The sequence below is a fragment of the Parasteatoda tepidariorum genome, chromosome 8 (assembly GCF_982258835.1).
Source record: "Parasteatoda tepidariorum strain Cologne lab strain chromosome 8, Ptep-v5.0, whole genome shotgun sequence".
NCBI lineage: Eukaryota > Metazoa > Arthropoda > Arachnida > Araneae > Theridiidae > Parasteatoda > Parasteatoda tepidariorum.
This window is the reverse complement of record NC_141762.1, coordinates 111,579,064-111,607,045: the sequence shown is the minus strand read 5'-3', so window position 1 is coordinate 111,607,045 and position 27,982 is coordinate 111,579,064. Positions and strand designations below refer to the sequence as shown.

The window sequence follows — 27,982 nt, the reverse complement described above, 5'->3', positions numbered from 1 at the left end:
AATTTTCGTATTTCACGTTGATGTAGAATAAGGCAGTAAGGGCTAGAGTTACTTTTAGACTGGGTGGACCTGGACTGCGACGTTAGGTCGCATGTTCGTGACCTGAAGTCTCTGAAGAAATCTAGCTCTTACAGATTAACATGTGTTTTCTTCAAATTAGCTAAGAATTCTATAAATAACATATTTAAATTAATAACATTTTTAAAGGGCTGGAGTGGTCTAGAGTAAGGTCCTGGACTGTGACTTGTTCGCAAGTGCGTGCCCTGAAAAAGACCCTAGTGCTTTAAGTGTTTTTGTGCAACTTGAACGTTCATAGTGTTCAGAGCGTTACATTTAGATATCGACACTATTTTAAAGGCTATTAAATTTTAAAGTACTGTAATTTGTTTAAAAAGAGTATCAAAGGTTTGTTTAATCGAAATTGAGGGCTTTTATTCAGTTTTAAATGTTCAAAATATTTATAGTTGAATAGTTTATTTGTATTCCACAAATTCGAATGAGAAAGTTTTAAAAATTATAAAGTATTCAAGATGAAAAGCTGTAGAAATATATATCAAAAGCAGAAATTTTAAATTTAAATTGCAAAAGTTTTATTTTAAGAAATAGTACTTTAACAGAGATAGTACTTTTCAGATACTATTAAGATTGTCTAGGATAATTTGTTCTTAACGGACATTCAGTTATACTGATTGAAGTTTATGAACCTATGTACTTCAATTTCAAGAAAATTAAATTTTTACTGCAGGATAAACTTGAAATATTAATCAAATATGCGTTAATGTTGTAAAAAAATGTTTCGGCTCTGTGTAAAACTAAATTCTAGTCAACTTTTAATTAGAAATTGGAATAACTAATACGTATTGACTTCATCTTTTGTAACATAACACATTGAACATGCACATCTCGCAATCAAATGTAAACTGATTCTCCATTACAAAGCCAATGTGACTGATCCACTACACACGCGCACCATAGATTCATTTGATTAGCCACTAGAAAATAGACTAGGAGCCACGCAGTTGGCTGTAGGGTTATTGATATGGGTGAAAAAATATCTGTGGCCAACTAATCGATAGTAACTTTTTTTGTTCCCAATACCGTTAGCCTTTCGTGTTCTGAAACCCTGATAGATGCTACAGCAGGATTAACAAACTAGATTAACCATTACAGCAATTTTGTCCAATAGCTCTTCAATATTGGCCCAAAATTAATCAATAAAATCAATTTCTTTAAACTTTTCCTAAAACTAGAAAGCCGCGGTCACCAGGGGCAGCAACCAGACGATAAGTTAGGGACTGAAATATTTTTAATGCAGTGACCGCCACCGAATCTCCAAGTAAGAGCTGAAAGAATTAACCAATGAGTGTTGGACCTTTCTATAGGAAGTGGGTCAGTTTTTTAAGTCTTCGTATTTCCCAGCGAAAAACGAAACTACGTCTCGTATTTTTTCCCGACCTCCCATTTTTTAACAATGCTCTTTTAAAAATTTTTTAAGTTTCTGTACTGGTTGGGGGACTTGAAAGACTGTGGAACTCTAGTTCTAATCTCAACAAAATCAGTGGTACCTTAATTTCATTTCCAGCACTAGCTCAAACGACTAATATCAAGCTTAATTACTTTCCTTCATTAAAAAGCTTAATCTAACTAATATCAAGCTTAATTACTTTCCTGCATTAATAAGTCACTTTAATGAGTTTACAACTTACCTTGATATAGTCTTAATTCAACATCTTTTAATTTAACTTTTATATTGTGTGTCTACTAATTCATTCCCTTTGAGCTAGTCTGGACAGTCTTCAGTGGGTCTGTAGGATTGGGCATTGGACGCACAGGGAATACCCTCTTCAGGTTGGTTCCTCTGCCTGGGATTGTTTGTTGCGAAGGATACATCAAAAAACTGCTAAAGCCGTATTTATCAAAAGCTTGCCGTGACCCGCTTAGAGGGTCGACTATTATGTTTTAACAATTAAATCCTTTAAGAAAAATTGCGACATATTAATACGCATATATGGCAGTACTTTTACTTTCGTTACTTGTACCGGCGGTACAAGTAAAAAGTACGTACTTTTACTTGTACTTCGTTACTTTTTAAATTTAGTACTTTTACTTGTACTTTCGTTACTTTTTTAGGGAAAAAGTACAAGTATTTGTAAAGGAAATATTGAATGAAATCGTTACTTTTTTCTAAAACTCGGTAAGCTTTCTAAAAAAAAAAGAAATTAAATTTAAAAATAAATGCTTATGTTTTTTTAATTTATAAAATTAATGTGCAATATATATGCATTCACAGCTAACTTTGTGTTTAAATACTTTCTGTTTCAACTTATACTGCACATTCAATTATTTTTAACTAGCTCAAAGATCACAAACCCCGTGTTTGCTTTGCTTATGTTTGTGCTTTTAAAACGCGTTTCTAAAGAGTAAAATAATTTTAAATCAATGGTAATTTAAATAAATAAGAATAATAAATTAAAATCAATAGATGAAATTTCTTTTTCGTGCAAATCCATAAAAAGTTTGATACTAAATTATTTTTGTTTTTAAAATTATATTATACGATTATATTATAAAATTATATTATAATATTCTTTCGAATTTAAAAATAAATTCATGTCCATAACTTCCAAAATTAAAAATAATTAAATAAATAACAAAAATTTCGCAAAAACATTAAAGAACATAAGAATATTATTCAATAAAATTTTAGGTTACTTTGAATTTTCGATTTCCTAGAAATGTACTTTTAAGTCGTTACTTTTTTTGTTTAGTACTTGTACTTTTACTTGTACTTTTTACTCGTTACTTTTTTTATAAATACTTATACTTTTACTCGTTACTCATTAAAAGTAACGTTGCCATATATGTTAATACGTAAACATTTAATTGCATATTTAGGTTTGAAACTTGTAACTAAATTTAATAATTTTATAACGTTTGAATAAAATTCATTATAACGAAACGTATGGAACGTAGAATAATAATTGTAAAGAAACATAACTGTTCCAACTGAATTAAACTAAAATTATCGACATAAACATTGCTGAAAGATATTAAATTCTTATTACCTCTTTTTACTATAAACTTTTCATTTTTTGCATTTGTTTCAAATCTTCAAGTGGGCATTGTAAGCATTAAATCGGAAATTATTTTCCCTAGATACTATTGTTTGCACAAACAATAACGAAGATGCAACAAAGTGTTTAAAATTATCTATGTTTTCTTGCTAGTCAAAATGTAGAAGCTTTAGATTCTATTCAAAGTTCACGAAAATAATTGCAACCTTCTCTCAAACTGGTTCCTAAAACATTTCTTAAGACAAGCTTTGAACATTCAAAATGGTTAAAATAGAAGAAATTATTACAGGAATATCAATCACTCGCAGCAATTTTACATTACGCTGGCTTTTAGGACACTAGAATCTTACAAATCACAATTTTAATTCTGTTAAAACACTGATATCTATAGTTCCATAATAGATGACGATGCAATTAAGTTTCTTTATCTAATACGAATCGTCCTAATCTTAAATTTAAGATAATCTTTAATTTGCATTTTTACTAAGTTTCTAAAATAGCTAGAGTACAGGAATTAACTACATCACATCTCGCTGGATGACAAAAGTTTCAAAAGGACTACTATAATCAAAATTGTCAGTGTTTGTCACTGAATTATCGTCCATTTTTAGCTTTGACTACATTGCAAACACCTATAGTGTTCAAATTTCAACTGGAGCTCTGTGTCTTAAAAAAAAAATCTGACCCCTCCTTAAATAAAAACTTTCTAAGTGAGCATCTGGAAACTCGTACCTTAAATTTTCCTAAAAGTTAATTCAGTTTAATAATCTCTTCGAATCTAAAACTAATGAAAGTAATTTTGTTCATCCGCAATTAAAGTTCAGGGAGGCTCACCGGCGAACGCCAGATCTAGAATTCTGCTGTATTTAATTTTTATCATTTTTACAGGATAATTTTGGGGTAAGCGCACTAAGATTAACTCTGCTTCATTTTTGACTATTTATAACCAGAGATTGGTGGCTTAGGGGATAGTACGGTCGCCTCCTAATGAGATGACCCGGGTTCGATCCCAACGATAGCTGGCTGCTTCGAGATCCGCACCCAGTTTGCACCGACCCAGGACTGACGTAACATATCTTCAGGGACCATGGGTTAGTTCTCCTTCCGTAAGGCTAACCATGGAAGGATTTAGTGGTCTTCCTCTCCGTGTAACTCAAATGCAGGTTACTTCCATGAAAGTCCTGCAGGAAGGCAAATTTCTCCCAATACTTGATCCAGATGTTCCCTTGTCTTCTGGATTGGGTTTGAAGTGAAAAGTCAATGGAGCTGAACAATAGTAGCCGTAAATCCGAAAGTGGATCTGCCATTCAATGACTATATTATTTATACCCATTGAAATGAACAATCACTTGCCTCCTTCTATCAGTAATTTAATGAAATTAAATCAGTTAAATGTAAATGAATGTTTGAGCTTGCAAGTTTTATTCCTTATTGGTTCCTTTCAGTAGCGCATGCATCTTTCTTTGTTCTCCGATACAGAAAGAAAATATACTGTGGTTTAGATTGAAAAGTTTTAATTGCCTAAAATCTTGGTTTAGAAGCTATTTAATGTCTTCTTTAAAAAAAAAAACTTAATGAGCTATTAATGAGCTTGATTGCATGGGCCGCTTTAACACCACTTTATATAACATCTGTATTTTTGCTACTGAAAACAAATTTTGGAATATTAAAAATATTTCCTGTCTATTATTTGCAATAGAGTATGATCTGTTTTTTTCTATGCTGCGAAACTTCTACGAAAACAAATTTATTTCTTTAAAAATGTAATTTTAGTTGCTTAATAGGTATAATATCAATTTTCAAACCAGTCAATTGTATTTATTTGTATAATATCTGTTAGCTGCTATCCTGTTAAGTAAAATTCTAATTTTTTAATGTGTACTATTTTGTACGCTTTATAAAACTTTTCATTTTAGGAATTGTGATTATGTATTCACAAATGTTTAAATTGTACAGTACAGTTAAGTTTATTGATTTTGTGTATCATAGCTATTATGAATCTCTGTTACTGAACTGACTAGCTGGTGTGATCTACTTTAGATCAAAAGCAGTGGTAAAGGAACATTTTTAGTGTTTCACTGTAGCTTTTTGTAATACACTAAAAATATTTTTAAATGGTTAAAAATGTATGTCATGAGGTATTTCTCTAAAAATTTTCTTTGAGAAAACTATACATATGTCCAAGTGATGGAATAGCTATTCAAAACATTTTATTACTTTAATCTCTTGGAATAGCAAAACTATTCAGAAAATAGCTCTTAGATCTCTCTCTCTCTCTCTCTCTTAGAGATTAGATTAGATCAAAGATCTGAAGCAGTTTGCTTCTGATCTTTGTGAAGTATTAGTTAAGGGTTATGCCTTAAAGGAATTTGAACATTTTTGTATTTCTGTGTTATTAACCTGTCAACACGTGCAACTAGTCATCTATGATGAAGTTATAAAACAATTTCAATATTCGTAAATGGTGAAATAGTTTTTTTTCTGAACTTGATTATAAAGTTGCAAAACAGTGGGGCAATTTTATAATTCGGTACTTGCACTTCGAAAAGATCAAACATTCCCACTCATGTGATGACAGCGCCATCATATCGTCTATAAGCAAAATGGCGTTTCAAAGTTTAGCTATATTTTCCATATAAGTAAAAATGTTAAGCAACGTCAGCTTAATTGAATACAGCGCTGTATCGCACATTGCACTTGATTGATAATACTTAGATATATCATTTGCTTATGTATTTTATTGTAACAAGTGACAAATATTGGGAAATTTTATTCACCTGCATTCACATAAGGTTCAGAAACCTGTGCAGTGTTAAAATTGCTTGACAATATTATAGCCATTTTTGGGAATTGTTTTGATATTTCTAAGTTTAATGTATATCAATGGTACAAGGAAAAACATACAATGAGCTGTACATGCAGTATAGAACTAAATTCTACTGCATAAAATTTTCTGGAGACAGTTGCCGATTTGGCTAATAGTTCTTAGCATTCAAAATCTTGAAGCCGATTAGGACTGTAATAAGAAGCAGGCTTAAATCAAGATGGGTACACTGGATGTCAAAGTGCTTATAAGAATCTTTTCTCCTGGCAAAAAAGTAGATTCTAAATGAAAGATTCTTAAATAAGTTTTCCACAAAGAGCTGTTGAGAAAAATTTTACTGACTATTCACGTGAAACCAAAGCTCTTAATTTTCGTTGAAGTTTAGTTATTTGTTTGAATGAAAAATTTTAGTTTGCTTCCAAATCTCCATAAATTGTTCTTATTACTTTATCTGAGTCTTTAAAAGCCCCTTTTATTTGAAGAAAATGTATGAAATTTTTGTTAGCATATGACTAATTTGTAAAATTTAATTTTTAATGTTAACCCATAACCATTAACCTATAGTCCTTCAGTCATAAAAATCGTTCAGTTCTGTGAGAAAAAGAAATTAAGTAAGACACGCATAACCTAATCTTCATTTTAACATTAGTAAAGGTAGGAAAACACTGTAGAAATATATTACTAATTTTAAAATTACTTACATGTTTAATATGCTAGAAGCAATTTGCTTGTAATGATATTAATCAAAGTGTTACAAATTTTCTAGCTTTTAACTAAATGTACTTCCTAATACTCTGTATCAGCTTTAATTTTAGTAGATTTTACGAAATTATTTCAGCACCTTTTTTTAAAATGATCTAGACAATTTGAATAATCAGTTATCTGTTTTTCTCGCTTTACAATAAAATGTGTTTTATCTATCTTGAATACTGTTAACATCGAAAGCACCTAAATCAGGTATAAAATTCAAACCTTTAACATTAAATAAATTTTGAAAATAAAATATTTATCTTTACAGTTACAGTATATTTGGCAGCTTTTAATATATGAAATGTAAAAAAAAATGTTTGAACATTTGTAACTGTACGAACTCTAATCTTTAATGTGTAACATTGAATTGGTATTGATATACTGTGGTATGAAAGTATAAACGTATTACAGCAAGTATACTCTTATTGTTCAAGAACATACTGTTGTTGTTGTTGTTGTTGACGTATGCCATTAAGGCATGTGATTGTTCTTGTTTTCCAGTACTGTATTTCTAATTGTTTTCATATACTTCTTTTTTCGAATTTACTGGATTGTTTAATTTATCCTTTTTGTTTTGTGCCTAGGTACTGTTTTTGTCTTTTGTATTTTTCAGGATTGTCTATATTCTTGATTTGCGGCAGATGTGCAAGTTTTGAGGTGCCATGGCTACAACATTGGATGAAAAGTTTCAAGGAAGAATCAAATCAAGGAAGAATCAATTTTATGGGGAAACGACTGAATAGACGGAAAATGCTTCCAGCACTAGGAACTTGCCAATTGTTTTGCTAGCTTTGTAGGTGAGCACATTGAACTTTAATTACAATACTCAGATTTATTTGTTTACGTATTTTATTGTAACAAGTGATCTATTTTTCACATACCTTTTAAATATTGCTGCATAATATGTTATACATAGCTTCGTGCCTGTCTTTGTGTTAAGTAAGAAATATAGGGGTGAAAGAACTTTTGTGAATTATTATAGAAAGTATCAGTTAAGAGAATTGATACTTGTCAGGCTTGACTTACTCTAAATAGAATGGAAAGAACTGTTACTAACGTAAACAAAGCCAAGTTTTAACAACCAATCAGACTAGAGATACCAACACTGCGTCACTTGCAGATATCCTGTTCTGAACCAATCAGTTTTTGATACGTTACGAAAAAACTAAAAAACTTGAAAAAGTAAATCCATAACTTTTTCTTGGAATTTTTTGTTAACTTGGTTAACTGTACCACTTGGCAGGCAAATATTAACAGATTCATTATTTTTCTAATAAGTATGAAAGTGTCAAAAGAAACTATTACCCATTTCTAACTTCATTTTTAAATGTAATTTAGCATCCTCCTTCCTGAAGCTACTAGTAACGATAAACTTGCCTATTTTACTATCTATCAAAATTCATACGAATATAACTATTTGATTCGTCGATTAAAATAAGTCTAGAATGCTTTTATTTGCTATGTATGAAAACTATAATCGAATAGTCTAGATCTAAAGGTTATTTCTATTCTCCATGAACTGAGCGATTTAATTAACATTGTTTTATTGCAAAGTTATGTTATTTTACTTCTGAAGTTTTGAGCTACGTATAGTATAATTGTTCTTAAAATACGATTAAGCTCACTTTACTGACTGATTTCTGAATAACCACTAATATACACTTAGAAGTTTCATTTATTCAATTTTATAGTTTGGAATTTAGTCTTCTCTTCGAAAGAGGACATAAGTGAAATTCGGCAAAATTCATTATTTCATGACTCAGTAGTCCTTTCAGAGTGTGGACATTTAGAATCTTTCATTTTATACTACCCTCTTCCTAGCCACGATGTCCCATATGTTAACTTTTACTTTTTCAGAACCTCCATTAATGCAGTCAATCTGGATCTGCCCCAGGTTCTAGTTTGCTTAAAATGCGAGTCTGGATAGTAGGAAGGATAGGTCAGCAAATTTGCTTTAGTTTACTTTAATGCGGCTCTTCCTCCAATTTTTGCTCCCCTGTACAACTCAGTTTCCCAGTTACCGTTTATTCACAGAGCTCACAAAATCCTTCTCAAAATTTTTCTCTCTAAGACGGCTATTCTTTTTTCATGGGATCATGACAAAGCTCAGGTTTCTTAGTCGCGTGTAAGCGCAGGTCTTTTTTATATTTAAATTTGCTTCTTTTTACTCATTTTTATCATATAGAACTTCTAAATTCATTAAGACAACTATTCGAAACAACGCCTCGTTTTATCGCTATTTTTTTCACTGAAAAAAATCTTATTAATCACATTGGCAGTAAATAGATTAAGATTCTGCCTAGATCTGTTTATTAAATAACGGAAAGGATCATTAATGATGACGCGAAAAGTGCAAAATTTATCTTTTAATCATAGATGATGTTTACCACTATGAACGTCTGCAAGGGAATTTTATTCATAAGCTTTCGTTGGATATTTAAGAAAAGGTACTTTTGGAAAAAATATAGTCATTGTATTATAGAAACGTATTCTGAAACTAAAAATTTCTCTTCTGTACTGAACAAGTGTGAAATCCGAATTGGAGCAGAACGGCCGTTTAGCACTCTCCTCTTCGAGCTTCACACTTGTTAGCCGTTTGGGAACTTTTCCGTTTTTCAGACTACGGTTCCGTAAGGGCCGGGGTTCCATAAGAACTGGGGGGTCCTGGATTGTGATGCTAGGTCACATATCCGTGACCTGAACTCTCTGAGGTACCCTTGCTCTTACAGCGAAATCTAGTGGTTAAATTAGCTACATTTTTCACGCTCTAGTTAAATTAACATTTAAAGGCTGAGGTGGTCTAGAGTAAGGGCCTGGACTGTAACTAAAGGTTGCAGGTCCGTGCCCTGAAAAGCTCCCAGCACTTTACTAGCATTGTAACTTAGTACAGACGTTCATATTGAATTCACAAATTTCAACTTTTACGGTATTTTCCAGGTAGATAAATTCGAAGTAAAATTTGTTAAGGAATAAAATGGGACATTTTTGAACATTTTAACTGGGGTCGTTCAAAGTCCTTTAAATACAAATAACAATTGACAATTTCTGATACCAAAATTTAATTTGAAAATGTAGCTTAATATTAGAATAAAAAGATTGGGACAAATATTGGGAAATTTTATTCGCCTGCGTTCACATAAGGTTCAGAAACCTGGGCAGTGTTAAAATTGCTTGACAATATAATGGCTATTTTTGTGAATTGTTTTGATATTTCTAAGTTTAATGTATATCAATGGTACAATGAAAAACATACAATGAGCTGTACATGCTGTATAGAACTATATTCTACTGCATAAAATTTTCAGGAGAAATTTGCCGATTGGGCGAATAGTCCTTAGCATTTAAAATCTTGAAGCCGATTAGAACTGTAATAAGAAACAGGCTTATATCAAGATGGGTACACTGAATTTCAGTGCTTATAAGAATCTTTTCCCCTGGCATAAAAGTAGATTCTAAATGAAAGATTCTTAAATAATTTTTCGCAAAGCGCTGTAGAGTAAAATTTAACTGACTATTCACGTGAAACCAAAGCTCTTAATTTTCGCTGAGAAATTTAATTATTTGTTTGAATGAGAAATTTTAGTTTGCTTCAAATCCCCATAAATTGTTCTTATTACTTTATCTGAGTCTTTAAAAGCCCCTTTTATTTGACCAAAATGTGTGAAATTTTTGTTAGTATATGACTAATTTATAAATTTTAATTTTTAATGTTAACCCATAACCATTAAACTTTAGTCATCAAAATCGTTCAGTTCTGTGAGAAAAAGAAAGCAAGACACGCATAACCTAATTTTTATTTTTACTAATGTTAAGATCGAAAAATACTGTAGAAATATATTACTAATTTTGAAATGACTTACATGTTTAATATGCTAAAATCAATTTGCTTGTATTGATATTAATCAAAGTGATACAAATTTTCTAGCTTTTAACTAAATGTACTTCCTTATAGTCTGTATCAGCTTTAATTTTGGTAGATTTTAAGAAATTATTTCAGCACCTTTTTCAAAATGATCTTAAACAATTTGAATAATCAATTTTCATTAAATATCAATTTATTATTTTTTCCTATTCGTTTCACTCAGCAATGAATATTTAACTGAAAAGCTCTTCTGTATTTGACAAGCATTCAAATGTGAGTCACAATGTAGAAATTTAGAATAAAAAATTCCAGCATAGCATTTTTCTCGCTTTACAATAAATTATGTTTCATTTATCTTGAATACTGTAAATATCGAAAGCACCTGAATCTGGTATAAAATTTAAACTTTTAACATTCAATAAATTTTGAAAATAAAATATTTATCTCTACAGTTACTCATATGCTTTCTTTAGTAAAGCTTTAAACTATTACGACTCGATGCTTTTGACTATAGTTTAGACGCTTTAAAGTCCAAATAAATCTTTACACCAATATGTATGTATTTTTTGGAAGCTTTTAATGTATGAAGAGTAAAAAATGAATGAACATTTGTAACTGTACGAATTCTAATCTATAATGTCTAACTCTAAATTAACATTGAATTTTTTTGATCTACTGGGATATTAAAGTATAAACTTATTACAGCAAGTATACTTTTAATGCTCAAGAACATAATGTTGTTGTTCTTGACGAATGCCATTAAGGCAGAGGGGATGTGATTGTTCTTGTTTTCCAGTACTGTATTTCAAATATTTGTTTTCAAATACTTCTTTTTTCGAATTTAATGGATTGTTTAATTTATCCCTTGTTTTGTGCCTAGGTACTGTGTTTGTCTTTTGTATTTTTCAGGAGTGTCTGTATTCTTGATTTGCGGCAGATGTGCAAGTTTTGAGGTGCCATGGCTACAACATAGGATGAAAAGTTTTGAGGAAGACTCAAATGATTTGAAGGGGAAACGACTGAATGGATGGAAAACGCTTCCAGCACTAGGAACTTGCCAATTGTTTTGCTAGTTTTGTAGGTGAGCACGTTGAACTTTAATTACAATACTCAGATTTATTATTTGCTTATGTATTTTATTGTAACAAGTTATCAATTTTTCACATACCTTTAAATTTTGATGCACAATATATGGACAATATATTTAATAATTAAATTTGTATAGGAATAACATATTTAAATTAAAAAATAGCAATAATTTTTATTGCTGTGAGAACTGAGGACTGTAACAGTAAAAGTCTTCGATAACTTCGATAATCGATGTTTTAAAGTTTGGCGTTTGCTTTGTAAGAAATTGCAAAATTAGGAAAAATTTAAAAAACAAATGCGTGAATTTTTTTACTGGGAAAAAGTTAACCCAAATTGATCATTTGTAGAATTACATAAATTAGCGACTATTTGATACGGATAAATTTGTATTAATAAAAGAAATGTTCGCATTCTTATTTTTATGAAGTCTTGAAACTAATTTTATAGGGCTATTTCAGAATTTAATTATTTTGAAAAGGGGTCAACTTCACTTTGGATCCATTGGAGAAAACCTCTTTCCAAAATGATTTAATTTTTGAAATTGTATATTCTGAAAAAAAAAACTTTAAATGCGTCATTCAATTTTAAAATAAACTTTATTCAAAAATTTTTAAATAATGAAAGAAATTTAAAATTTTATTAAATTTTAAGTATTTAATAAACATGTTTTTCATATCTATACTTAATTTGCTTAAAATAATTCTTCTATTTCCAGTGGTTATAACAAGTTGTTGCGTTACGTTAGTCTTATTTAATTTTCCTCTTTTTAAATGCATATGAGTATAAGCTGCTTATAGGGGATGCAAATTTTTGCATATAAAGTATAATATAAAAAGTAAGAAAGTATAAACGTATTACAGCAAGTATACTCTTATTGTTCAAGAACATACTATTGTTGTTGTTGACGTATGGCATTAAGGCATGTTATTGTTCTTGTTTTCCAGTACTGTATTTCAAACTGTATTTCAAATGCTTGTTTTTTCGAATTTACTGGATTGTTTAATTTATCCCTTGTTTTGAGCCTAGGTACTGCTTTTGTCTTTTGTATTTTTCAGGATTGTCTGTATTCTTGATTTGCGGCAGATGTGCAAGTTTTGAGGTGCCATGGCTACAACATTGGATGAAAAGTTTCAAGGAAGAATCAAATCAAGGGAGAATCAATTTTATGGGGAAATGACTGAATAGACGGAAAATGCTTCCAGCACTAGGAACTTGCCAATTGTTTTGCTAGCTTTGTAGGTGAGCACATTGAACTTTAATTACAATACTCAGATTTATTTGTTTACGTATTTTATTGTAACAAGTGATCTATTTTTCACATACCTTTTTAAATATTGATGCATAATATATGTTATACATAGCTTCGTGCCTGTCTTTGTGTTAAGTAAGAAATATAGGGGTGAAAGAACTTTTGTGAATTATTATAGAAAGTAACAGTTAAGAGAATTGATACTTGTCAGGCTTGGCTTTCTCTAAATAGAATGGAAAGAACTGTTACTAACGTAAACAAAGCCACGTTTTAACAACCAATCAGACTAGAGATACCAACACTACGTCACTTGCAGATATCCTGTTCTGAACCAATCAGTTTTAGATACGTTACAACAAAACTAAAAAACTTGAAAAAGTAACTTTTCCATAACTTTTTCTTGGAATTTTTTGTTAACTTGGTTAACCGTACCACTTGGCAGGCAAATATTAACAGATTCATTATTTTTCTAATAAGTATGAAAGTGTCAAAAGAAACTATTACCCATTTCTAACTTCATTTTTAAATGTAATTTAGCATTCTCCTTCCTGAAGCTACTAGTAACGATAAACTTGCCTATTTTACTATCTTTCAAAATTCATATAAATATAACTATTTGATTCGTCGATTAAAATAAATCTAGAATGCTTTTATTTGTTATGTATGAAAACTATAACCGAATAGTCTAGATCTAAAGGTTATTTCTATTCTCCATGAACTGAGCGATTTAATTAACATTGTTTTATTGCAAAGTTATGTTATTTTACTTCTGAAGTTTTGAGCTACGTATAGTATAATTGTTCTTAAAATACGATTAAGCTCACTTTACTGACTGATTTCTGAATAATCACTAATATACACTTAGAAGTTTCATTTATTCAATTTTATAGTTTGGAATTTAGTCTTCTCTTCGAAAGAGGACATAAATGAAATTCGGCAACATTCATTATTTCATGACTCAGCAGTCCTTTCAGAGTGTGGACACTAAGAATCATTTATTTTATACTACCCTCTTCCTATCCACGATGTCCCATATGTTAACTTTTACTTTTTCAGAACCTCCATTAATGCAGTCAATCTGGATCTGCCCCAGGTTCTAGTTTGTTTAAAATGCGAGTCTGGATAGTAGGAAGGATAGGTCAGCAAATTTGCTTTAGTTTACTTTAATGCGGTTCTTCCTCCAATTTTTGCTCCCCTGTACAACTCAGTTTCCCAGTTACCGTTTATTCACAGAGCTCACAAAATCCTTCTCAAAACTTTTCTCTCTAAGACGGCTATTCTTTTTTCATGGGATCATGACAAAGCTCAGGTTTCTGAGCCGCGTGTAAGCGCAGGTCTTTTTTATATTTAAATTTGCTTCTTTGTACTCATTTTTATCATATAGAACTTCTAAATTCATTAAGACAACTATTCGAAACAACGCCTCGTTTTATCGCTATTTTTTTTCATTGAAAAAAATCTTATTAATCACATTGGCAGTAAATAGATTAAGATTCTAACTAGATCTGTTTATTAAATAACGGAAAGGATCATTAATAACGACGTGAAAAGGACAAAATTTATCTTTTAATCATTGAGGATGTTTAGCATTATGAACGTCTGCAAGGAAATTTCACTCATACGCTTTCGTTGGATATTTAAGAAAAGAAATCCTGAATTGTGGCAAATATGTTGCCATTGTAATAGAGAAACGTATTCTGAAACTAAAAATTTTAACGAACTGGTCTGAACAAGTGTGAAATCCGAATTGGGGCAGAACGGCCGTTTAGCACTCTCCTCTTCGAGCTTCACACTTGTTAGCCGTTTCGGAACTTTTCCGTTTTTCAGACTACGATGCCGTAAGGGCCGGGGTTCCATAAGAACTGGGGGGTCCTGGATTGTGATGATAGCTCACATATCCGTGACCTGAACTCTCTGAAGTACCCTTGCTCTTACAGCGAAATCTAACTGTTAAATTAGCTACTACATTTTTCTCGCTCTAGTTAAATTGACATTTAAAGGCGGAGGTGGTCTAGAGTAAGGGCCTGGACTGTATCTAAAGGTTGCAGGTCCGTGCCCTGAAAAACGACCCAGCGCTTTACTAGCATTGTAACTTAGTACAGACGTTCATATTGAATTCACAAATTTTAATTTTTACGATATTTTCCAGATAGATAAATTCGGGTTAAGATTTGTTAAGGAATAAAATGGGACAGTTTTGAGCATTTTAATTGGTGTCGTTAAAAGTCAATTAAACTTTAATTACAATTAACAATTTTGGATACCAAAAGTTGACTTGAAAATTTAGCTTAATATTAGAATGAAATGCTTGGGTCAAACATTGGGAAATTTTATTCACCTGCGCTCACATAAGGTTCAGAAATCTGGGCAATGTTAAAATTGCTTGACAATATAATGGCTTTTTTTGTGAATTGTTTTGATAATTCTAGGTGCAATCTATATAAATGGTACAATGAAAAACATACAATGAGCTGTACATGCTCTGTAGAACTATATTCTACTGCACAAAATTTTCTGGAGACAGTTGCCGATTTGGCCAATAGTCCTTAGCATTCAAAATCTTGAAGCAGATTAGAACTGTAAAAAGGAGTAGGCTTAAATTAAAATGTGTACACTGTACTGAGGTTTGCAGTACTGAACAAACTTTTACTAACTATTCACGTTAAACTAAAGCTCTTAATTTTCGCTGAGAGGTTCAATTATTTGTTTGAATGAAAAATTTTAGTTTGCTTCAAATTCCCATAAATTGCTCTTATTACTTTATCTGAGCCTTTAAAAGTCCCTTTTATTTGACCAAAATGTGTGAAATTTTTGTTAGCATATTACTAATTTGTAAAATTTAATTTTTAATGTTAACCCATAACCATTAACCTATAGTCCTTCAGTCATAAAAATCGTTCAGTTCTGTGAGAAAAAGAAATTAAGTAAGACACGCATAACCTAATCTTCATTTTAACATTACTAAAGGTAGGAAAACACTGTAGAAATATATTACTAATTTTGGTTTAATATGCTAGAAGTAATTTACTTGTAATGATATTAATCAAAGTGTTACAAATTTTCTAGCTTTTAACTAAATGTACTTCCCAATACTCTCTGTATCAGCTTTAATTTTAGTAGATTTTACGAATTTATTTCAGCACCTTTTTTTAAAATGATCTAAACAATTTGAATAATCAGTTATCAGTTTTTCTCGCTTTACAATAAAATGTGTTTTATCTATCTTGAATACTGTTAACATCGAAAGCACCTGAATCAGGTATAAAATTCAAACCTTTAACATTAAATAAATTTTGAAAATAAAATATTTATCTTTACAGTTACAGTATATTTGGCAGTTTTTAATATACGAAATGTAAAAAAAAAATGTTTGAACATTTGTAACTGTACGAACTCTAATCTTTAATGTGTAACATTGAATTGGTATTGATATACTGTGGTATGAAAGTATAAACGTATTACAGCAAGTATACTCTTTATTGTTCAAGAACATACTGTTGTTGTTGTTGACGAATGGCATTAAGGCATGTGATTGTTCTGGTTTTCCAGTACTATATTTCAAATACTTGTTTTTTTCGAATTTACTGGATTGTTTAATTTATCCCTTGTTTAGTGCCTAGGTACTGTTTTTGTCTTCTGTATTTTTCAGGATTGTCTGTATTCTTGATTTGCGGCAGATGTGCAAGTTTTGAGGTGCCATGGCTACAACATAGGATGAAAAGTTTCAAGGAAGAATCAAATGATTTGATGGATGGAAAAACGTTTCCAGCGCAAAGAACTTGTCAATTGTTTTGCTAGCCTAGTTGGTGAGACGATGAACTTTGATTTTTCTCTTTGTTCCTCGACGCTCTTTTTTAATGAGCAATTGAAAGTCCAGCAGTCACTGAATGCTCTCTAGATTATATGTTGTCTACGTCCAAATAAAACAGAGTCCTGCTGTGAATAAGACTAAGGCATAAGACAATTACCTCCCAATGAGTCGGCTCAATTTCTCAGTGATAGACGGAGTGTGAGCATACCGTCGAGCTAACCGTGGGAGGTTTTCCTGGTTTTCCTCTCCATGTAACGCAAATGCGGGTTAGTTTAATACAAGTCCTCCAGGAAGGCAAGAAATATGAAAGCTTTAAGATCACGTCAGTTCTAATATGTAACGATGAAGTTATGTATCTGAGAACTTTAGAAATTTAGACTAGTAATAAACCCAGAAATGTCTTTTGTTTAACTCTGGTTCAACCGCTTTACGATGTAATCTATTTTGTATATTGTTGTCATACTGACTAAAGCTAATTCTTGTTAGAGGAACATAATTCAATGGAGAATTAAAAAAGAGTCACTCTAAATACAATCTGAAATATTTCAAATTTTTGCATAGACAGGGCCAAGTTAATTTTTAAAGAGAAATATATTTAAATTAAAGAAAAGCAATAATTTTTATTGCTGTAAGAATTGAAGACTGGAACAGTAAAAGGCTACGGCGGCAGACAGACTAGCGGTCGAAGTTTAAAAAAGTGGTGTTTGTTTAGTAAGAAATTGCAGAATTAGGAAGAAATAAAACCGCGTGAGTTTTTTACTAGTAAACTAGCTAACCCACATTGTAAGAAATGTTTGCGTTCTTATATTTACAAGGAGCTTTGAAAAATATTTATATAGGGCTATTTCAGAATTTAATTATTTTGAAAAGGGGTCAACTTCACTTTGGATCCATTGGAGAAAACCTCTTTTCAAAATAATTTAATTTTTGAAATTTTATAATTAAATGCGTCATGTAATATTAAAATAAACTTTATTCAAAACTTTTTAAATGAAAAATTTAAATTTTCACTGAATTTCAAGTAATTAATAAATATGTTGGTTTTTCTTATCTAGGCTTAATTTTCTTATGATGAAAATTCTATTTCCAAAAGCTTTTGCGTTTCGTTAGTTTTATTTAATTTTCTTGTATTAAATTTATTTGGGTATGAACTGCTTATAGGGGATAAAATTTTCAACATCTATTCGGAATGATACTTCAGCCTCTAATTTCATCAAGGTTTTTACTTCAATATGTTTTTTTAAATATATTTAACTATTTCATGGAAATCCTAACTTGTGAGAAAATAGGAAATTCTAAATTAAATTATACTCTTCGATTAGTTCGTACAAACTGTAGGACAAAATTTCTATTTTGCAATAGAACTTCAAATCATAAATATTAGTTTTATTAATAGTACACATATCTGAGAGTTAAAACTTTTTACATCGCCTTCGTTTAAATTTCATTATAGATATACCAGCTAATGTAATTTTTTTCTCGCTGAATTTGTTTTAAATGACATATTTATATAATTGTTCACCTAAAAGTTCTATAGACAAATATTTTGTGCCCCCTTAAGTTTGAGTAAATTTTAAAATGTTATATTATTCCCACACTTAGAATTGTAAGGACATGCCGAAGTATAATCGGGTATTATATTAAACTAATAAGCAAAATAGAACTGATAGTAAACAAAATAGAACTATTAGCGTCACCAAAGCTTTTAACTGCTCCAGTCTTTTGTTTTATGTAAAGAATTTTTTCAAGTTTAAATTTTATTTACTGTAACATATTGGTCAATTTTCTTCAAATTTTAATATTAACTACCTTTAAATTTTACGCTTGTATAAAACTAGAACTAATGTGACTCTTCTTTTGATCCTAATTATGTTGAAAAGTAGAAAAGTTGTAGTAGTAAAAATGTGTTTCTTTTTATAGTTTATTTCAAGTTTTTCCGTTCAGTTTAAAGCTAATTGAGACTGCATTTAGATATATGATTGTATTAAATTTTCGATAGATTGTTTGTATATGTTGTACGAGATGTTTTATAAAATACATGAAATTTAAATTTTATTTGTTTTTGTAATATATTAGATCTAAATAAATGTGTTGTAATTTTAATTTTTGGTCTTTTTTTGCGTTTTTCTCTCTTAGATTATGTTGGAAAATTTTAATACCCTTAATTAAACTTCGACAATTTTAGTTTTTAAGACTAAAATGGTTTTCATGTTGACAAGACTTCAAAACTAGCTTTCGTATCTAAAATCTTTCTGCAATATCGAAGAAGTACTGTTGTACGATATCAACCTTTTTAAGTAACTCTTGTTTCAATGATCAGAATTTTAATTTTTCAAAAGAGTGACCTCAACTATTGTTATCTTTTTGTCATAATTGATTTAAATGATCGGCACCTAGTTAGTGAAACTCTGATCATTAGAACAACTTATTCGGGGCTACATCTTTATTTTGCTCTCTGCTGACACCTTTCTTTTTCTTCCTTGTGGAGAAATTGACCAATTGATAGCTTTCATCAACTACCTTTTTAATTAGAGATGAGCAACAACGCAATTAAGTCCAATTTAAATTTCCGAAAGTATTTATTCCAATGTTATCTCTTGTGGACTAAAACCTGATTAGTGAGGTATTTGTTGTTGTTGTTGTTTCTTGTCCTCTAATTGTCTGACGAAGTCAGACAAGATCCAGTAGGTTGTTGACCCTCAAAAAGTCAATTACAAGAAGTGGAGAAGCATATAAGTCCTCCTTGGAAAGTTCCAAGCAGTCGAGGATATGTTCGGCTGAGGCCAGCTGGACTTCACATTTGCATAAGTCTTTCTTCCTTTAAAGTACGAGAGACTGTTCGTGTGTCCACTTGCCAATCTGGAAATAGCTGGAATCACCTATATGAACAAGTGAAGACCCTGGTTCCTTGGCCGCATACCAATGACGAGAGTGGGGGGGGGATCATCCACTTTTTTGATTTTGGACTGATACTCTGAAAAGGTAAGGGCTGAGGACGAAGATGTTAAATGATTACAGCCTTCCTTGGCCAAGCGATCCGTTTGCTCATTTCCAAAGACCCAGTGAGGTATGTATGTTCTAAGTTTGGTTTTGATAATCTTTCATTAATAATGTAGTTTAATTTTTCCTCGTAATTTAATGTTTTTATAATTGGAAATTCTTAAAGCAAAAGTTTTGACGAAAACATCTTGCGTGAAGGTGCCCAGCAGGTAGTTTATATCCATAATTTGTTCTCCAAAGTCTTTAATTCAAGCAAGTTTCAGAGTTCAATTTATTACCAAATTATAGGTGAATTATATTCATCACGCTCCGTTGTTTATGCCTTAAGATTCTTCTTACTCTGAATTTCAGGTTAAAATGTTTTATTTTTGAACTATCAATGTTCTTAAAGTGCCCACGTTTCGATTTCATTCAGAAAGCATAAGGGCATATTTTTAGTACATCAGCATGAGGGCCTGGTTTAGTGATAATTAGTTTTCCGATTAAGTTCTTTGGAGCTGTAGCGAGAACTTCGCAACAATAAGTGATAACAGTCAAATATGAATGATTTGTAGGGGTATTTACCAGTGTGGTACGGGCACATCCCCAAAGACAAGCCTTTGAGAATGTGCAGACGTTTGTTAATCACTTTCAATATGCAAGTTTCCAGCTTAACTTATTGTCGAAGACCACTCCTAAATAAGTAAATTCATCCGTGTGTAACAACTCTTGTAAATCAGCTTTGGTCGCATATTTTGGTGCATCAATGAAAAATCTTGCACAGCTGACTTACTTAGGTTCACCGTCAAGTTTATTCTCTTTAAATAAGGGCTCAGTTTAAAAGTTTTTCCGTATCTTGTTTAGCATCTTGTTTTGAAAGTTGGATACCAGGTTATCCGCAAACAAGACATTCCATTCAGACTGCCAGCAAGGCCAGAATCAGATCGTTTATATAAACATTAAAGAGGGAACAGCTACTCACTGCTCCATGGGGCAATCCATTCTGAAGGATATAGCTCTTGGAGATTGATCTCCCGTAGCGGACTTTGTAACTTCTCTGGCTTAAGAATGAAGAAAACCAGTTCATCCCTGCACTCCCGTTTCCTGGAGTTTTTGGATAATTTTTTCTCGCCACACGGAGTCGTATGCTGATTTAAAATCAATGTAGATTGCTTTCATTACCTTTCTTCTATCAAAGAAATCTTTAACCATTTGACTCAGATGAGCCACCGGGTCGGCAGTGGATCTGTTCTTATGGAAGCCAGCTGATTCATATCTAAGCAGGTCATTGGTTTCAAGAAACCAATTCAATCTGCTGTCAGCCATTTAACCATTTGACTCAGATGAGCCACCTGATCGGCAGTGTTCTTATGGAAGCCAGCTGATTCATATCTAAGCAGGTCATTCGTTTCAAGAAACCAATTCAATCTGTTGTCAGCCATTAATTTGGCCATAGTTTGGCTGGTTAGGGAAATCGGCGCGTAACTTTCGGTACTCGAGGCATCTTTTTTTTTTCAGGATAAAAACAATTGTAGTTCCTCTAGAAATAGCAGGTACCATTCCCGAGATACAGTTAAAAACCTCAAGAAGAGCAGACTTTGCGTTTGGACCAATATGTTTGAGAAATTCGGCATAAATTTTGGTCCTGTTCTGGAGATTTTTTGATTTTTAAAATATTCAGGCAAACTTCTTCACTTCAAACTTCAAACTTTTGATTTTTAAAATATTCAGAGTTCTTCTTCAGAGAAGGGCAAATCAAAGATGTTCTCTGCATCTGTCAGACCATTGGTCTGAAGTACAGGAGGTTTGCAGATGTTTCGTTTGGGAACTCTTGATGTTTTTCTAGCGTAGTCTCCTTTTTACTGTGATTGGCAGTGCGAATTTGATGGGTGATAAATTTATAGCAGTATATATTGATAATAGTTTAGTATTGTATATTTAGTCACTTTATCTTTTAGAATTCCGAATGACATCACCAGGGAAGTTACATCTTCTGATTACCTAACCATCCCAGAGTCCGGAACTTTACCCCCGTGATTACGCTTAGTGTTTAAAAAAGTGAGTATGTATTTCTCGTTTAACACTAAACATACCAATACTTAATACATTTCTACCATAGCCTCTGTCAAATGACCAGACTTTGTTTCTTGATTGAATGTACGATATATGGATATTAGGAAGCATATAAACTGAAAAAAAAAACTTTATAATAATTGAACAAAATTGCATATTGCCAATTTTTATGCATTATTAAACACAAAGAATAAGAAATCATTGCTCAACGAATTTTTTAGATAAAAAGGGTGTTTAAATTGTGCATTTTCCGCAAACATATTTCTTATTATTATTTCTACAATTCTTATTATAATTAGAAATATAATTCGTATAATTATTCTTATAATTAATATTTCTTCTTAGAACTTGTACTGGTCACGCAGTGGACTGATCGTTAAGACACGCTTCCCAGCAGATCACCGAAGACAAGCATAACTGGCTGCGGTCAGTGTGCGGGTGGGTGACCACTTGGATCAGTCTGCGTAGGGACCGAGGGTGTGCGGTATGGGTCCTCGTTAAACTGTTCTGCCGTAAAGTGCTCGAATTCGCGTGCAGGTCGTCGGGCTACCGAAGCGGGGGTGCCATCCCCTCCGCATAGGATCAAAATTGTGATGGCATGTCTTCGGATCATCCGTCGCCAATAGCCCATTGTGCAGCTCTAGTGCGACGTAAATGAGCAACAACAAATAGAACTTGTGCTGTCTTGTTTCGACATCTTTCTGGGTGAAAAGTAACAGTTAGTTAAAAAAAGAAGTAAAGCTATCAAAATAAAACTTAAGCTTGAGGGGAATTATTTTTAGACTATGCCAACCTTCATCAATCAAAAGGTACCTCGTGATGGATTCAAGTTAACATGTCTTATATACTATTGATTTGGTATTTAATATTTGTAATGGTAGTTACGCCACAAGCTACTTACCAAAACATTTAGTTTTTTTTTTCCCTCTCAAAAATTTTAGGTACTTTCTTAAAATTTGAATTGAGTTATTCTGATTGAACTAACTACTGCAAGTCTTTTGCAGAAATGTGTAACTAATGTAATGCAATGAGCTGAACACGCATTGCGTCTTCATTATTTGATCCGATCACCTTATGAAGCAATAAATTGTTCTCCGGTTGGGGTAGAAATAGTTATACGACTAGTATTGTTCGAAACAAAATATTTATAAAAGATTATTAACTGGATGTAACAGTTAGTAAAGGTGCGAAAACGATAAGATGTTAAGCGCATTTTCGATGACAAAGTTCTTAAACTGTCTTCTGACCGGTTAGGGCTGCAGGTCTGTCGCGGCGCGAATTTACGCGGAAATTGTCATCTTTTTTCCTAAAATCAGAGAATTTCTCTGTCTTGACTGGCGCGAAAATTGCTTAAAATGTGATTTTTTTTTTTTCATTTTTTATTTTTTTTTATTAAACAGAATTTTTTATTTTCCTGAACCTTAAATTGAACATGTAAAATTGAATAGATATTTAGGGGAGTGAATGAAATTAGTTCAGAGATAAGAGATAATCAATATCTTGTCAAGGAAGGTGGTCTTTCTACACTTAGGGAGGGTAATTACCTTCCTGAAGTCAGTAAGAGTACAAAAGAAATTGGAATCACAAAAGGAGGAAAATATTATAAATCAAATCTTAGACAGAAAAATTGTTATACATGCTATTGCACTGGGCAATGAAATTTCTATTGCCTTTCTACATATCAAGTTAATTTTTCCTAGGCGGCTTCTTGTGATTTCTTAAATATGGATCAGTTTCTTAGATGAAGGGGGGACTAGTAGTTAGTAGGGACTTTTAACTAGTAGTTTGAATGTAGAATGTTTGAGTTTTCACAGCAATTACTTCTTACAAAGCAACGGTCAAGGAATTGCGCGTTGATGAAGGAAAATTGATCGAGTTTTGGAAATCAAAGACCGAACGCTCCAAAATTGGCAAAAGTGGCAATTCGAAGTTTGTCGGTGCCTAAAAGCAGCGTTGACGCAGAAAAATCGTTTTCTAAGTTTAAAAATGTATTAAGTGATGAAAGACGAAACATAAATGAGAGTAATCTGACAATGTACAATACTTTGTATCAAAATTCTGTTCATTTAAATAAAAATATTAATATTGCTTGAAATTCAAAGAAATACTTTTGTTGTGTATTTTTACGCTTTTTTTTATTATTTGCGCAATTTCTGTCTTTTGCATCATTTATATAATAAATTTCTTTGTTTAGAATTTGCTTAATTTTCAAACTTTCCCGCGATTTTTTTCAGCGAATTTGGGGTGTTTTTTCCTTCGACAAATTTGCAGCCCTAATTATGGTACGTTTTGTGTTAATTGTTAAATTTCAACACTGAAAAATAAATTTGAGCTGCTCTCCTTTTTCTTACATTTGAACTGTCCATCATAAAAGCTAGACATTTAAAACACGGCACCATCTCTGCTGATCTTTATGGAAAACTGCCTGAATGTGAATAACCCCCGTTTGACTATGTTTTAATCTCTGCGGATCTTTATGGAAAACTGCCTGAATGTGAATAACCCCCGTTTGACTATGTTTTAATCTCTGCTGATCTTTATGGAAAACTGCCTGAATGTGAATAAATTATGACTATGTTTTAGTTTCACAGTCACTCATTTGTTTTAAAACTATGGGAAAAGCATTATCTTCAGACCAAATTATTTCTTAAACAAGAACAGCTGTAACGAGAAGAGATTTGAACAGTCCTACACAAGATCTTACTCTCCAGTCCTTACAGGATTTTTTCGGGAAATTTCCTTCCTCCAGGTTAATTTATTAAATTGTGGGCCGCGACCCCAATGGAGGGTGCCAAAAATTTTTATGCTCAGCATAACTTTATCAAATACTTCTACAAAATATATTTGATTTGAAGCTAACTAATTTTAATTGTGTAATGTTAAGTTTGTTACTCATATTTAAATTTTCGCATTAGTTTAGGTCTTAAAGCTAAAAATCCTAAAACTGTAGTATGCTACTGTAAAAGTGAAACATTTTCAATCATACGTGATTTGCGCAATGTTTAAGGGGGAGGGTCTAAATTTTGGTGTCCCCACACCACAAATTTAAGATACCCTGCTCTAAATAAAACTCATGGTCATAAGATTATCAAAGTGCTAAACATTAACCCTTTGTATCACCGCGTTACATATCTGCAACATTCAATCCTATAATGAGGTGGATTTACCTATAAAATCGAACCAAATTTAGGTAAAGAAAATATTGCCAACTTGGGGGAACCAAGTCTTGGTGCAGCTACCAATATTATAATGCGTTTAGCAAGAATTGTTCCACGACATAATTGCAGGATATAAAACTTTTTTACAACAATCCCCTTGATTGTATATTTGGCTAAGGAGGGATTGAAAAATGTGGTGTGAGACCTTGTTACCATGAAAACAATAATTTCAAAATTTTTCACCTGAAGTTTTAAATATATTGGAATTTTTGTGCTATTTTCACGATATTGGAGATGTTCACAACAAATGCTTTTTATCAATAAATTTTTAATTTCAAGGTCTTAATTTTTTCATTATATTTTACTCTTAATATGATGTATTCTAGCATCCGTGTAAATATTTCTTAAATCAGAGTTGTTGAATTACAAAGGGTTAAGGTGATGTTCATAAAAGGTGTTAATTCTACTTAGAAAACTGAAATTTATTTCATTTAGCAATATATTTGTTCCTAATATTTTTTTATTTTATTTCAGGTATTAAAAAGTATCAACGTTGTCCGAGTGGAACGGTCAGTCTCAAGATGACCCTAGTGACGTCGCCATCCTCTCCCGATTGGGCGGTTAATCATACTTAAAGGAACATTTCTTATATTCGTAAAAGTTCAGTTTTTGTAAGATTTCCTCTCATTTTTTAATTTAATCTTGGCTCTGTGTAAGTTTTATTTAATAACCGACAAACAGCCAACCTAATTCTGGGGACTGTCCGTGTTAAACTCCGTAGTCTTGCAATTTTTAACCCAACCCAGAAGACAAGGGAACTCTTGGATTAAGCATTAGGACGAACTAGCCTTTGTGAAGGGAATTTTGATGGAACTAATCCACATTTGCATCACAAGGAGAGGAAAAACCTTCTACGGTTAGCCCGACGGTAAAGGAATTCTAACCAATGATCAGTCAGTCTACAATTGAAGATATTTGCACTGTGGTTGGTGAAGCTAATAATAATCTGCTTTTAGATTAAAATATTCAGTTATGAGCTTAAAGTTTAAAACATCGAAAATTCTGAAGACGTCATGGTGACCTGGTTACAGCGATTCCTGGTAACGATTCCTGGTTACAGCTAGATTTCTTTTAAATAAGTATTAAAATACTGAAATTTCTGGAATCTGATCCGGAATGTGCGTTACTAGAACAATGACATCCTTTGAAACCTGTGTCATCACAATTTAGCGTTTAGGGCACTCTTTTATGCCGGTAGCATAGTTTTTTAAGCCGCTTACACGTTCGAATCATGTTGCGAGAAGAGATTCACCGGAAGCTGCTTGTGGGAGCTTTGCTCAAACAGCAGAAAATAGCGTGCACACCTGGATCGAAACTCCTGGGGGGACACGAAGAGGGAGATCTGCTTTCTCTTTGTGTTTCCTCACTCTTTCAGCAGTTTCGGGACTCTTCAGTTCATTCGTGCCGTGGAACAGTGTCCTCAGAGCGTGTAGAGTGCTTCCGGTAGTACTTGCAGTATCTCCGCATTAATTAGAGGAGATGTAATTATTTATAGATATTTTGCATCGTTGGCCTGTTTAAAGAAAACCCCAGAAGTTAATCGTAGTTAAACTTCTCGATTAATTTCCGAGTGAGCTTCTCTGTTTGGTTTTAAACCGTATCAAATTCAAGGACTTTTCATGACGCAAATGCTTCAAAGTATGAGAGGAAAAGATTTTACGTATTGTGAGTATATTAAGAGACGCCCGGTGGCTGAGCGGTTGTGCTTCGCGCTGTCGTGCCACAGGTCCATGGTTCGATCCTCGGGCTGGGCAAGGTTGACTCAGCCTTTCATCCCTTCAGTGGTTCGATAAATGAGTACGAAGCATGCTTGGGAACTAAACACTCGGGGTTCCGCGTTCGGTTAACCGGAAGATCTGCTCCTGCATCCCAGAGCCCAAGGTCAAGAAAACTGAGATGGGCACAGTAGGCCTTGGCCCTCATGGGCTGTCGCGCCACTGTTTAAAGTATATTAAGAGGATAAGTTAACCATTGGTGAAGCTTATAATATTTTCATAAAATCGAAGAGTAAAATTACTTGATATCGATTTCCTAACTTTTTCGAAATATTTAAGAGCCAGTTTAAAGTAATTCTATTATTCTGAAATTGAAAAATAACTTAGATTCTATTGTAATAAAATTTTGTTTCAAAGAAAACGGTTCCCTCTTAATAAATCAACCCTATCATTACGATGACTGTATTTTCGTGAACTAGTTTCTCAGAAACTGTTCTAGAGTACTTAAGGCTAGTTATTAATGTCCTTTCGGAATAAATTTTAATCCGTGAGGAGTAGGGGAGAGTGAGGTCAATTGTAACAGGGTACGATTGTAACAGAGCAAAACTTTCGAGTGTCGGGTTCTAGATTTAGTTCCTAGGTAGCGCACAAGGTCCTTTTAATAAATCTACATGTACACCCCTGCTGGCAACCATTTTTATGTACTTTTGAAAGAGTTACACCACAAAAGATATTTTCCCAATACGCAAGTACTTTTTTGGTATTAGAATATTATATTGTAACAAAGTAATTTTGTTTAAACACGTAAAAATTATTAACCGAATATGCAAGTGGACACCCCAATTAACATTTAAAAAAAAGATTAGTTTTGTTAATTAACTAGCATTGTTTTTAACAAATGAAGCTGAAATGGCGTCTTGGGGACGATTGTAACAATAAGTAAAGGGACGATTGTAACAGCTGAAAATAAATAATCTTATGTTTATAAACCATTACTTAACTCCTTAAGAACCACCAATAGTTTAGTTCTATATCATTTATATTATGTTGCATGTGCATTAGTTTATTTGTCACCTTTCACAGCATCAATTGAAATTTTTAACCCCTTAAAGTTAAAAGTTTAACCCTTTAGGTCTCTGCTCATTATTATTTTTACTCCTAAAATATCACTACTATTTTTATCAATAAAAAAAATATCAACTATGATAATATGCATAATTAACTATGTTTTAGTTGAACTTATGAACTGTTACAATTGACCACGTAAGTGGGGACGATTGTAACAATTGCACGACTGTCGAAAATTGTTAATAACTAATATAATAACATTTAAAATAA

At 32.1% G+C, this 27,982-nt stretch overlaps 1 long non-coding RNA gene across 2 annotated transcripts; it reads left to right on the top strand.

Annotated features, from left to right (window-relative positions):
* Positions 1-2,804: 2,804 nt before the first annotated feature.
* On the top strand, positions 2,805-18,082 carry LOC147806692 (uncharacterized). 2 transcript variants are annotated; one of them, XR_015428515.1, is made up of 3 exons: positions 2,829-11,591; positions 12,655-12,838; positions 16,498-18,082. It is a non-coding gene; the product is annotated as an uncharacterized LOC147806692 (long non-coding RNA). The 2 variants fall into 2 exon arrangements; XR_015428514.1 differs by having other exon boundaries at positions 2,805-12,838.
* Positions 18,083-27,982: the final 9,900 nt, after the last annotated feature.